The sequence below is a fragment of the Giraffa tippelskirchi genome, chromosome 6, assembly GCF_054371585.1.
Source record: "Giraffa tippelskirchi isolate mGirTip1 chromosome 6, T2T-mGirTip1v1.2.pri, whole genome shotgun sequence".
In the NCBI taxonomy this organism is placed as follows: Eukaryota; Metazoa; Chordata; class Mammalia; order Artiodactyla; family Giraffidae; genus Giraffa; species Giraffa tippelskirchi.
In genome coordinates, this window is record NC_137280.1 from 128,124,740 (window position 1) to 128,137,199 (window position 12,460).

Consider the following 12,460-nt stretch of genomic DNA (forward strand, 5'->3'; position numbering starts at 1 on the left):
ATTGAAAAAGCCACAGTTCTGAATTTTTATTCCCATGTGGCATAAATCACCTGGAACTGAGTAGTAACTCCCTCTTTCAGATAGGTGTGTGCTCAGTGGCTCATCACAGTCCTTGCCAATTCATCTTGCCTTTCCCCAACACAAACTGGTAGCTGCCACTTGTCATCATGTTCCAGCCCATTTTGGTCCCTGGCCTAGGATTACTGAAATATGCAGCTGGCTTGACCCAAGATGGAAAGTCTTTAAGCTCAGAGGAGGGAGAAATAGTATGGCCAAAGGGGAATGGCTGGAATTTCAGAGATCTAGAGAGAGAAGGATGATGAAGAATGACAGAAATCTGCAATCACACATGACAAAAGGTAGGGTGGGAATACAGGACAACCAACTGGGTCCTGAGTTCATGCTCTGTGGTGTCGGGAACCATGTGAAAGGTTCCAGGAGACAGGATGAGTATTGAAGGCATGGATGCCATGAGTACGGTAGCTGCTCACTTTGGAATGAATGATCCATATGAACAATGAAAATCTCAGGGGCACCACAACAGACTTAAGAACAGAGCCCCTTCCCCATAATGCTTCAGAACTGCATTAAACTAGCTTGACTGCTGAATGCTGCCCATGCCACCACCCAGTAATAACTGATACTGGATTTCTTATCAATCATGACAAATGATATTCATTTAGATTTAGAAAAAGTAATATAGGTAAATTTCTTTACATTCCAATAATGTGGAGGAAATTTTTTAAAGAAATGATTAGTGGAAGAGTATTCTTGCTTGGAGATTCCGCATGGACGGAGGAGCCTGGTGGGGCTGCAGTCCATGGGGTCGCAGAGTCGGACATGGCTGAGCGACTAAGCATGCACGCACACATCCCTGTAATTAACCTGTTTTAGCACTAGATGGCTATCTTTTTTTCTCCCCAGTAGCTTTTACCAAGCCTTGGTTTCCTGAGTAGTTTGAAAGAGACAACTCCCCTTTGAGTTAAGCTCTGTAGAATTGAGAATATCTTTGTAATTAGTTATTTTGATATGTACCTTAATTCCATTAATATATATTTATTGACTATCCCTGGTGGCTCAGATGGTGAAGAATCAGCCTGCAATGCAGGACACTCAGGTTCCATCCTTGGATCGAGAAGAGCCCCTAGAGAAGGGTATGGCTACCCGCTCCAGTATTCTTGCCTGGAGAATTCCATGGACTGAGGAGCCTGGCGGGCTATATAGTTCATGGGGTTGTAGAGTTGGACACGACTGAGTGACTAACATTTTCCCTTTTTTTTTCTTTTTCGTTGAGTATCCATTATATGCTAGAGACTGCTACATTCACTTATCGTGAATGTGTGCAGATGAGTTATCGATTCAAGAAATATGTCTTGAGCACTTACTTTGGTCTTATTCCTGCTAGAAACTGGAGATACAGAGGTGAATAAGACATGGCCCCTGCTGTTAATCAATTATAAGTTATTAGGGGGACGGACTAAACAAATTAAATACACAGGGAATTTAATATATGGTGGCATAAGTGTGCATGAACTGTGATGGGAACAGGTGAGTGGCATGTAAAAACTTGGGAGAGGAGGGGTAGATGATTTCCTGGAGGAAGTGGCACTAGAGGCGGACTTCCAGAGACATTCGGATAGTCAGGGTATATATTGTAGTGTTTAGTGTGTGCTGAAGTTAGACTTTCCTTGACTCAACTCATATAGGGAGAAAGGCCCTCCAGATGGAGACAACTTTGGAGAAACTGCAAGTATTACTCTAGGTTTTGTGCAAAGGATATTTGGGTTAATAGACACGAGATTGTGCTAAGTCATGTAGTACTTTAGATATTAACAGTGTTATTTTCTTAGAATAGGTGTCAGAACAATTAATTTTTTTAATAAGGTAGGTATCAGAAGTTCTTTTTAAAAAATTTATTGAAATTTAGTTAATTTATGATGTGTTAGTTTCAGGTATATAGCAAAGTGATTCAGTTATACATGTATGTATAAATATATTATTTCTTTACATTTTCTTCCATTATAGATTATTACAAGGTACTGAGTATAGTTCTGTGTGCTATACAGTAAGTCTTTGTTATTTTATCTATTTTATATATAGTAGTGTGTATATTTTAATCCCAAACTCTTAATTTATCCCTTTTCCCCTTCCCCTCTGGTAAGTGTAAGTTTGTTTTCTATGTCTGTGAGTCTTTCTCTGTTTTGTAAATAAGTTCATTTGTGTAATTTTTTAGATGCTACCTATGAGTGGTATCATATGACATATGTCTATGAGAAGTTCTTGATTGTAAGCTGCACAAAGTAAGTTTGGCTGACTTAAGCAATTTGTCATTGTCGCTCAGTCGTGTCCGACTCTTTACAACCCCATGGACTGCATCATGCCAGGCTTCCCTGTCCTTCACCATCTCCCGGAGCTTGGTCAAACTCGTGTCCACTGAGTCAGTGATGCCATCCAACCATCTCGTCCTCTCTCGTCCCCTTCTCCTCCTGCCTTCAATCTTTCCCAGCATCAGGTGGCCAACTTAAGCAATAGAAGAATTTATTGGAAGTACCTTGGGCAGCTCATGTATTAATGGAAAGGCTTAGAAAATGAGCAGGGTATCTTTAGGTGAAGATATGCTGGGCACCCAGGCAGGGCTAGACTACTCGTCTTGTGATGATGGCGGTCACCATAGACACCACTGCTGCTCTTAAACTCCTGGGGGTTCTGTTACCATAGACACTTTAGCAACACCCTTTGTTTTTGTGATTCAGAGTCTTTAATTGGAACATCAGTTGACTATGCCTAGGTCCTTCTAACTGCTAGAACGGAGAGGGGACCTTTTGACTTCTGTAACAAGAGGTAGACTCAGCCCCAAGGCTTACACAGTGAATTCAGAGTTCTCCAACACTATTTAATTTAGTATTTAATTAGAGGTGATTGACTATCAGGAATATGATAGCTAATAGTTGAAAGCTGAACCACTTAATTCTAAGTTATTTTCCATTTCTGTAGTGTTTATAATGCACTAGGGCTTTTATTTATTTATTTTTATTGAAGTACAGTTCATTTACAATGTTGTGTTGGTTTCTGGTGTACAGCAAAGTGATTCAGTTATAGATACACACACTCATATATATATTGTTTATCATATTCTTTTCAATCATGGTTAATTTTTAGTATTTAATTGGCTGTGCCATATTTGCAGAGAAGGCAATGGCACCCCACTCCAGTACTCTTGCCTGGAAAATCCCATGGATGGAGGAGCCCGGTAGGCTGCAGTCCGTGGGGCCGCTAAGAGTCAGACACGACTGAGCGGCTTGGCTTCACTTTCACTTTTCACTTTTGTGCATTGGAGAAGGAAATGGCAACCCACTCCAGTGTTCTTGCCTGGAGAATCCCAGGGATGGAGGAGCCTGGTGGGCTGCCGTCTATGGGGTCGCACAGGGTCAGACACGACTGAAGCGACTTAGCAGCAGCAACCACTCTTTTACTTCATGCTCACTTAACAGAAGTCCAGAGAGGTCAAGTACCTTGCCCAAGGGCACACAGCCAGTAGTTGTTTTGAAAACAAAGCCATATTCTCTGTGGGGTTTTCATTAATAACTTCCCCAGGAGGTAGGTCACATCCAAAAGATAATTAAGATCACTGATGACCTCTTTTTTGCCCCTCTTTTTGTTCCAGAGAGCAGAGTGGCTTGTCTTCCCTATCCAGGTATCACATGCCCTTTCAAACAGGTCTCCAGGAGCTTTGCTGAATAAACATGAACACCAGCAATCATTCAGAATTAGAAAGCAGCATAAGTGGTCCCAAAAGCCAATGTTTTCATCTATGAAGCTTTTCCCTAGTGCTAGAGTTGGCATTTTTCATCCCTGTGGTTTAGCTGAAATGATACCTGGTGAGGCTTCCTGAGGAATGAAAATTGCAAAAAGATTTCATAATGTATTAAGGAGTGTACCAAGGAATAAGATGCAAATGTTAATATTAATCTTGCCTTAAATCTTTTCTAATTCTGACTTCGTCATTATTACTGTGTACAGATTAAGAAGAAGCTAGCTTGATGTGTTCTTGCCTGGAGAATCCCAGGGAGGGGGGAGCCTGGTGGGCTGCCGTCTATGGGGTCGCACAGAGTTGGACACGACTGAAGCAACTTAGCAGCAGCAGCAGCAGCTTCATGAATATTTGGCACATCTTGCAAGAGCAATCTTTTTGATAGATGGATTACTCTGCCATCCACAAAGAGTCTCTTCAACTCTCCAAGCCCATAGTAAATATGAGAAAATGGGAAGGAAACAATCACCAAGGAAAACAGAGGAGACCCCATCCCGACTTCTGCACTCTGGACCTTCTCCTCTACCAGCTTTCAAATGCATACACACAGTTGTTTCCCTAAAGCAGGCAGTGCCTTTTTTTGATCTTTCATTATTAACTTTTCCACAGAAGAGAGTAAGGAGGCTCTGGGGGACCTTACAAAGCCTGCATTCATTGTACAGATAAGAAAAATGAAGCTCAGAAAAATTGAAGATATTCCCAAGATTCCCTGGCTATTTACAAGACTGAAAACACAAACCCAAGTTTTCTCCCTTCCTCAAGTATAGGTTTTCACTCTACAGTAAATTGGCAGTGTAGGGTTTTAGGGTTTTTGTGGCCAAAAAGATCCCATACTAGGCAAACAGTGACAAAGTATTTAAATCAATAGGTTTGGTCTTTGTGACAACAGGCAAGAACTTTAGTATTTTCTCCATGTGGATTATTTGATTTTTAAGAATTTTCAAAAATTCTGCTTTAACTAAAGATTCCAGAAAACAGAAATGTTTATTAGGAGCTAATATTTATTGGATACCTACTATGTGCCAGGCTAGTTGTTCTGCAAAGTGTTATCTTACTTAATCCTCATAACTTTATGAGGTGGGTTATATTCATATCCCCACTTTACTGAAGAGGAAAGAAACCTAAGGAACTTCCCTTGGATCATGCAGACGGCAAGTGGTAGGGCCAGAGTACAAATTGTATTTATCTGATTCTTAAGTCCATACATTCATTTTCTGTTTCTGTTTAACATTATCACAAATTTAGTGGTATAAACAAATTCATTTTTGGATTTCAGATCTTACAGTTCTATAGGCCAAGAATCTGGGTGAGTTTGGCTGGACTCTGCTTGAGGAATTTATCACAAGGCCAAAATCAAGATGTAGGTTGGCTGGGCTCTTATCTAAAGGCTCTAGGGAAGCATCCACTTCCAAGATCATTCAGATTGTTGGCAGAAACAAGCTCCTTATGATTGTAAGACTGGGGTCCCTATTTTCCCACTGGCTGCCAGCCAGAGTCTGATCTTTGCTCCTGGGGACCACCTACATTCCCTTTCACCTGTCCTCTCCATCCTCAGAGCAGCAAGGGCACACCCTGTCCTTCTCATGCTCATGCAATTAGAGCAGGCAGCCTAGGTAAACTCTGTATCTTAAATCAAAGGACATGGAACTTTACTTACACCTGCAAAATCCATTCATAGCAGTGCCTAAATCAGTGTTTTACTGAAAATAACCAAGAGGACAGGAATCTCAAGGAGTGAGGGATGACACAGGATGATGTTTAGATAATAAATAGGAGGAGAGACCAGGAAGTAGTGAGGCCTAGGGAGAACCAGTTCCTATGATGCTCCAACCACAGGGAACCCTCATGATAGAGCTTACCCAGACTGCTACCACCTGGAGAAACAGAAGGAGTATTACTAGACCTTTTAAATTATCAAGATAAAAAATCCAGATTTTTATGAGTGTGTGTATGCTAAATCACTTCAGTTGTGTCTGACTCTTTGTGACCCATGGACTGTAGCCTGCCAGACTCCTCTGCCCGTGGGATTCTCCAGGCAAGAATATTGGAGAGGGTTGCCATGCCAACCTTCAGGGGATCTTCCTGACTCAGGGATCAAATCCAAGCCTATTACAGGTCCTACACTGGCAAGTGGGTTCTTTACCATTCACTTCAGTTCAGTTCAGTTGCTCAGTCATCTACGACTCTTTGTGACGTCATGGACCACAGCACACCAGGCCTCCCTGTCCACCACCAACTCCTGGAGTTTACTCAAACTCATGTCCATTGAGTCAGTGATGCTATCCACCCATCTTATCCTCTGTCATCCCCTTCTCCTCTTGCCTGCAATCTTTCTGAGCACCAGGGTCTTTTCCAATGAGTCAGCTCTTTGCATCAGGGGGCCAAAGTATTGGAGTTTCCGGATCAACATCAGTCCTTTAATGAACACTCAGGACTGATCTCTTTTAGGATGGACTGGTTGGATCTCTTTGCAGTCCAAGGGACTCTCAAGAGTTTTCTCCAACACCATAGTTCAAAAGCATCAATTCTTCTCCACTCAGCTTTCTTTATAGTCCAACTCTCAGGTCCATACATGACTACTGGAAAAACCATAGCTTTGACTAGACAAACATTTGTTGGCAAAGTAATGTCTCTGCTTTTTAATATGCTGTCTAGGTTGGTCATACCTTTCCTTCCAAGGAGTAAGTGTCTTTTATTTTCATGGCTGCAGTCACCATCTGCAGTGATTTGGGAGCCCCCCAAAATAAAGTCAGCCACTGTTTTCATCGTTTCCCCATCTATCTGCCATGAAGTGATGGGACTGGATGCCTTGATCTTAGTTTTCTGACTGTTGAGCTTTAAGCCAACTTTTTCACTCTCCTCTTTCACTTTCATCAAGAGGCTCTTTAGCTCTTCTTCACTTTCTTCCATAAGGGTGGTGTCTGCATATCTGAGGTAATTGATATTTCTACCGGCAAACTTGATTTCAGCTTGCACTTCATTCAGCCCAGTGTTTCTCATGATGTACTCTGCATAAGAGTTATATAAGCAGGGTGACAATATACAGCCTTGACGTACTCCTTTTCCTATTTGGAACCACTCTGTTGTCCCATGTCCAGTTCTAACTGTTGCTTCCTGAAGTGAATACAGATTTCTCAAGAGGCAGTCAGGTGATCTGGTATTCCCATCTCTTTCAGAATTTTCCACAGTTTATTGTGATCCACACAGTCAAAGGCTTTGGAATAGTCAATAAAGCAGAAATAGATGTTTTTCTGGAACTCTCTTGCTTTTCTGATGATCCAGCAGATGTTGGCAATTTGATCTCTGGTTCCTCTGCCTTTTCTAAAATCAGCTTGAACATCTGGAAGTTCATAGTTCACTTATTGCTGAAGCCTGGCTTGGAGAATTTTGAGCATTACTTTGCTAGCGTGTGAGATGAGTGCAATTGTGTCGTAGTTTGAGCATTCTTTGGCATTGCCTTTCTTTGGGATTGGAATGAAAACTGACCTTTTCCAGTCCTGTGGCCACTGCTGAGTTTTCCAAATTTGCTGGCACATTGAGAGCAGCACTTTCACAGCATCATCTTTTAGGATTTGAAATAGCTCAACTGGAATTCCATCACCTCCACTAGCTTTGTTCGTCGGAATGCTTCCTAAGGCCCACTTGACTTCACATTCCAGGATGTCTGCCTCTATTTGAGTCATCACACCATCATGAGTATCTTGGTTGTGAAGATCTTTTTTGTACAGTTCTTCTGTGTATTCTTGCCACCTCTTCTTAATATCTTCTGCTTCTGTTAGGTCCATACCATTTCTGTCCTTTACTGAGCCCATCTTTGCATAAAATGTTCCCTTGGTACCTCTAATTTTCTTGAAGAGATCTCTATTCTTTCTCATCCTATTGTTTTCCTCTATTTCTTTGCATTGTTCACTGAAGAAGGCTTTCTTATCTCTCCTTGCTATCCTTTGGAATTCTGCATTCAAATGGGTATAGTTTTCCTTTTCTCCTTTGTTTTTCACTTCTCTTCTTTTCACAACTATTTGTAAGGCATCCTCAGACAGCCATTTTGGTTTTTTGGCATTTCTTTTTCTTGGGGATGGTCTTTGTCCCTGTCTCCTGTACAGTGTCACAAACCACTGTCCATAGTTCATCAGGCACTCTGTCTATCAGATCTAATCCCTAGAATCTATTTCTCACTTCCACTGTATAATCGTAAGGGATTTAGGTCATACCTGAATGGTCTAGTGGTTTTCCCTACTTTCTTCAATTTAAGTCTGAATTTGACAATAAGGAGTTCATGGTCTGAGCCACAGTCAGCTCCCGGTCTTGTTTTTGCTGACTGTATTGAGCTTCTCCATCTTGGGCTGCAAAGTATATAATCTGTCTGATTTTGGTGTTGGCCATCTGGTGATGTTCATGTGTAGAATCTTCTCTTGTGTTGTTGGAAGAGGGTGTTTGCTATGACCAGTGTGTTCTTTTGGCAAAACTCTACTAGCCTTTGCCCTTCTTCATTCTGTACTCCAAGGCCAAATTTGCCTGTTACTCCAGGTATTTCTTGGCTTCCTACTTTTGCATTCCAGTCCCTTATAATGAAAAGGACATCTTTTTTGGGTGTTAGTTCTAAAAGGTCTTGTAGGCCTCCATAGAATCATTCAACTTCAACTTCTTCAGCATTACTGGTCTAGGCATAGACTTGGATTATCATGATATTGAATGGTTTGCCTTCAAAACGAACAGAGATCATTCTGTCATGATTGAGATTGCCTCCAAGTACTGCATTTCGGACTCTTTTGTTGACTATGATGGCTACTCCATTTCTTCTAAGGTATTCTTGCCCACAGCAGTAGATATAATGGTCATCTGAGTTAAATTCACCCATTCCAGTCCATTTTAGTTTACTGATTCCTGAAATGTCAACGTTCACTATTGCCATCTTCTGTTTGATCACTTCCAATTTGCCTTGATATATGGACCTAACATTCCAGGTTCCTATGCAATACTGCTCTTTATAGCATTGGACCTTGCTTCTATCACCAGTCACATCCACAACTGGGTGTTGTTTTTGCTTTGCTCTGTCTCTTCATTCTTTCTGGAGTTACTTTTACATTGATCTCCAGTAGCATATTGGGCACTACCAACCTGGGGAGTTCATCTTTCAGTGTCCTATCTTTTTGCCTTTTCATACTGTTCATGGGGTTCTCAAGGCAAGAATACTGAAGTGGTTTGCCGTTCCCTTCTCCAGTGGACCACATTTTGTCTTTATCATTAGTGCTACCTGAGAAGCAGAGTTTTATGTGAAATCATTCAATTAGAAATATGGCTATTGATTATAGTTCCCTGTGCTATACTGTAAGTCCGTAGATGGATTTCATTTTTAAAGTAGTTATAAACTATTGGATTTTTATGTGAAATCATTCAATTAGCAAAAGTTTATAACTACTTTAAAAAAAAAATCCCATCTAAGGACTTACTGGATAGCACAGGGAAGTATAATCTATATTTTACAGAAAACTACAAGGGAAAAGAATCTAAAAAGAATGTATGTGTGTGTATAAAGCTTAATCACTTTGCTTTACACCTGAAACTAAGACAACACTATAAGTCAAACATACTTCAACAAAAAAGTAAACATATATATAAATAACTGAATCACTTTGATATACATCTGAATTAACACAGAACTGTAAATAAACTATACTCCAGTAAAAACTCATCAATTAAAAAAAATAAAACCCATCTATTCTCAACTAAGCAGGACCTTCAAGCCAACAGTCAGAAACTACAAATTCTGTGGCCATGACTATTTTCTCCCTGATTCCTTAATCCAGTCACTTGAAGTGTCCCCGTATCTATAGCCCTGTTTTTGCCCACCAGTCCTGGGCTCTCTGTTCTGAGTACCATCCACACATCTGCTTACCTCATTCAGAAGGGTTTTCCAAAGACAGACGATCTTCAGAGCTTAACAAAGTCTTTATTAAGCAACTAGTGCAGGGCTTCTCCAGATGATCCCAATGACAAATTCTCTTTTCTCTTACAAAATACCTGCACAAACAGCCCCAGAATAAACCTTTCCAGGTTGTTGCTTGTCTGCCTGCCCCACTAGATTGTAAGCTCAAAGAAATTGGGATCCAGTCATGCCTTATTTGGATTTACATCCCCTTACTTGAATTGTCTTGACATGCTTAGTAACTATTTCTTGATAAACAAAAAGGCATTCTGCAACACTGAGCACTCTCTATCTTCTCCTAAGAGTTCACTGGATATTCTAGGTCTACATTCAGAACTGCAATTACAGGGCAAAAGTGCTTTCTTGAAAGTTGAAATATGGAAATTAATCAAACAATGGAACTATTGTTTAAATACCTTTTGAATAGACATTCATTTAAAAAACTTATTATTGATATAATAATTGAAACAGAATCTCCGGTGGGTAGGTCAGGGTGGAGGTGTGGTATTGAGGTGCAAGGGAGCAGCTACAGTTGTTACCCAGCCTAGAGTGTGGTATAGCCAGGGAGGACAGAGTACAGTAGATTGTAAAAGAGGATTGCTAGAAATGTGGTAATTCCAAAAGCCCCTGGTTATTTTATATCTTGACAGATAAAAACAGTTTAAAGACACTGATTTACATTATGTATTTAATATATAGACATTCTATACCCTATTCCTTAATTCTCATGTTAGAAGAAAACCCTAAGGGGATGTCTAGAATGTGGTGAGGTACAGACCATCTGTTTTCTATCACCTTCTTCCTTTGGAGTCAACTCTAGTAATATTGTTAATCCAAAACAGATCACATGCTGGACGTTCCAGGGAAATAAAATGCTACAGTTCCTTGCCCATATTTCTGGGATGTTATCTTGTGCCATGTACATGAACTAGTCTCTCTCTGCTCATTTTCACTGCTAAGGAAACTCTTCAAGTACAACAAGATGGCAGTTGACAGCTGCCCCAAGCTTGGCCCTGCCTGAGATATGCCACCTCACTCTAATTAAATATCTGTTTATTCTTCCCTGCAAGCCTCAAATATAATAGATAGCTATACTTTCCTGGATAAACACTTTCCTGTATATACTTTCCTGTATAGAACATCCTAGTAGAAAGCTCACTGACCTGAGGTAAGAAGCCTTATTCAGTTTCATCTCCTATTAGCAAACTCTGTGATCCTGAGGAAATTATCTAATCCCTCTGGGTCTCATTTTATTCATTTGTAAGATATGGTTCAACTATTAATATGTATAAGTCACTTATTTTTGTACTGATAAGAAATGGTCTTAGTTATACCAGTAGCAGGACTTCCTTACTTAGACTGTAGGCAGGGACCCTTTTTATGTGAAGTAATTTTCTTTGTAAAGAATCCAGGACAGTACACAGAGAGTCCCCGCATCTCTGAAGACCAAATAAACCATAGCTGAAACATTAAACTACATCATTTCTCTGTTATTCTACACTGCAAAGGATAGTTTCTTTGGTTATATGAGAACTGTCTTCCATGTTTCTCCTGATTAAGAGCTACGTAATTATGTAAAGAAGAAATTGCCTGCTTCTAAACTCTTCAGTCAGAAAGAGTGGTTTGTTTTTTCTTTACAAACAAGCAAAAGACCTTTAATATTTAAGTCCAGAAAATAAGACATAATTTCACTGGGAAAATACTAGATAAATTCATCAAAATACACACACAATCTATCCATCCACATCCATCCATTCATCTGCCAAACTCCATCAATTTTATTTATTCTTCTAATCTCTCCTGGACATATTGGAATGCAACTCTCTCCTTTGCTGAACTTCTTGAATGATACTGTCTTGATGACTGTAGCTCTGTAGTATAGTCTGAAGTCAGGCCAGAAACTATAAAACTCTTAGAGGAAAACATAGGCATAACATTCTATGACATAGATAACAGCAAGATCTTCTATGACCCACCTGCCAGAGTAATGGAAATAGAAACAAAAATAAACAGATGGAACCTAATTAAACTTAAAAGCTTTTGCACAGCAAAGGAAACAATAAACAAGATTAAAAGACAAATCTCAGAATGGGAGACAAAACTGCAAATGAAGCAACTGACAAAGGATTAATCTCCAAAATATACAAGCATCTTATAGAGCTCAATATCAGAAAAACAAACAGTACAATTAAAGAGTGGGTAGAAGACCTAAACAGGTATTTCTCCAAAGAAGACATACAGATGGCCAAAAAATACACAGAAAGGTACTCAACACTTCTGATTATTAGAGAAATAAATCAAATACCAATCAAACTGGCCATCATAAAAAAAAAAAAAAACCTACAAACAATAAATGTTAGAGAGGATGTGGAGAAAAGGGAACCCTCCTGAACTGTTGGTGAGAATGTAAATTGGTGCAGCCACTATGGAGAAAAGTATGGCAATTCCTTAACAAACTAGGAATAAAACTACCATATGATGCAGCAATCCCACTACTGGGCATATACCCTGGGAAATACACCATTCAAAAAGGAACAAACACCACAATATTCATTGCAACACTATTTACAATAACCAGAACATGGTAACAACCTAGATGTTGCATCAACAGATGAATGGATAAAGTAGGTATAGTACATATACACAATGGAATATTACTCAGGCATAAAGAGGAAAGAATTTCAGTCAGTTATAGTAAGGTGGATGAACCTAGAGCCTGTTAT

General features: G+C 39.9%; 1 protein-coding gene across 5 annotated transcripts in view; it reads right to left on the minus strand.

The window, feature by feature from the left end:
• LOC145511447 (uncharacterized) overlaps positions 1-12,460 on the minus strand; it is a 407,802-nt gene that overhangs the window by 352,362 nt on the left and 42,980 nt on the right. For 2 of the 5 annotated variants that reach the window (XR_014057863.1, XM_081504778.1), the window contains exon 1: positions 2,552-2,663. The exons of the other annotated variants lie outside the window; for them this stretch is intronic. The gene's annotated coding sequence lies outside the window, so the exon portion shown is untranslated. Of the gene's footprint in view, positions 1-2,551; positions 2,664-12,460 lie in introns of those variants that run through there. 5 annotated transcript variants of the gene reach the window in all.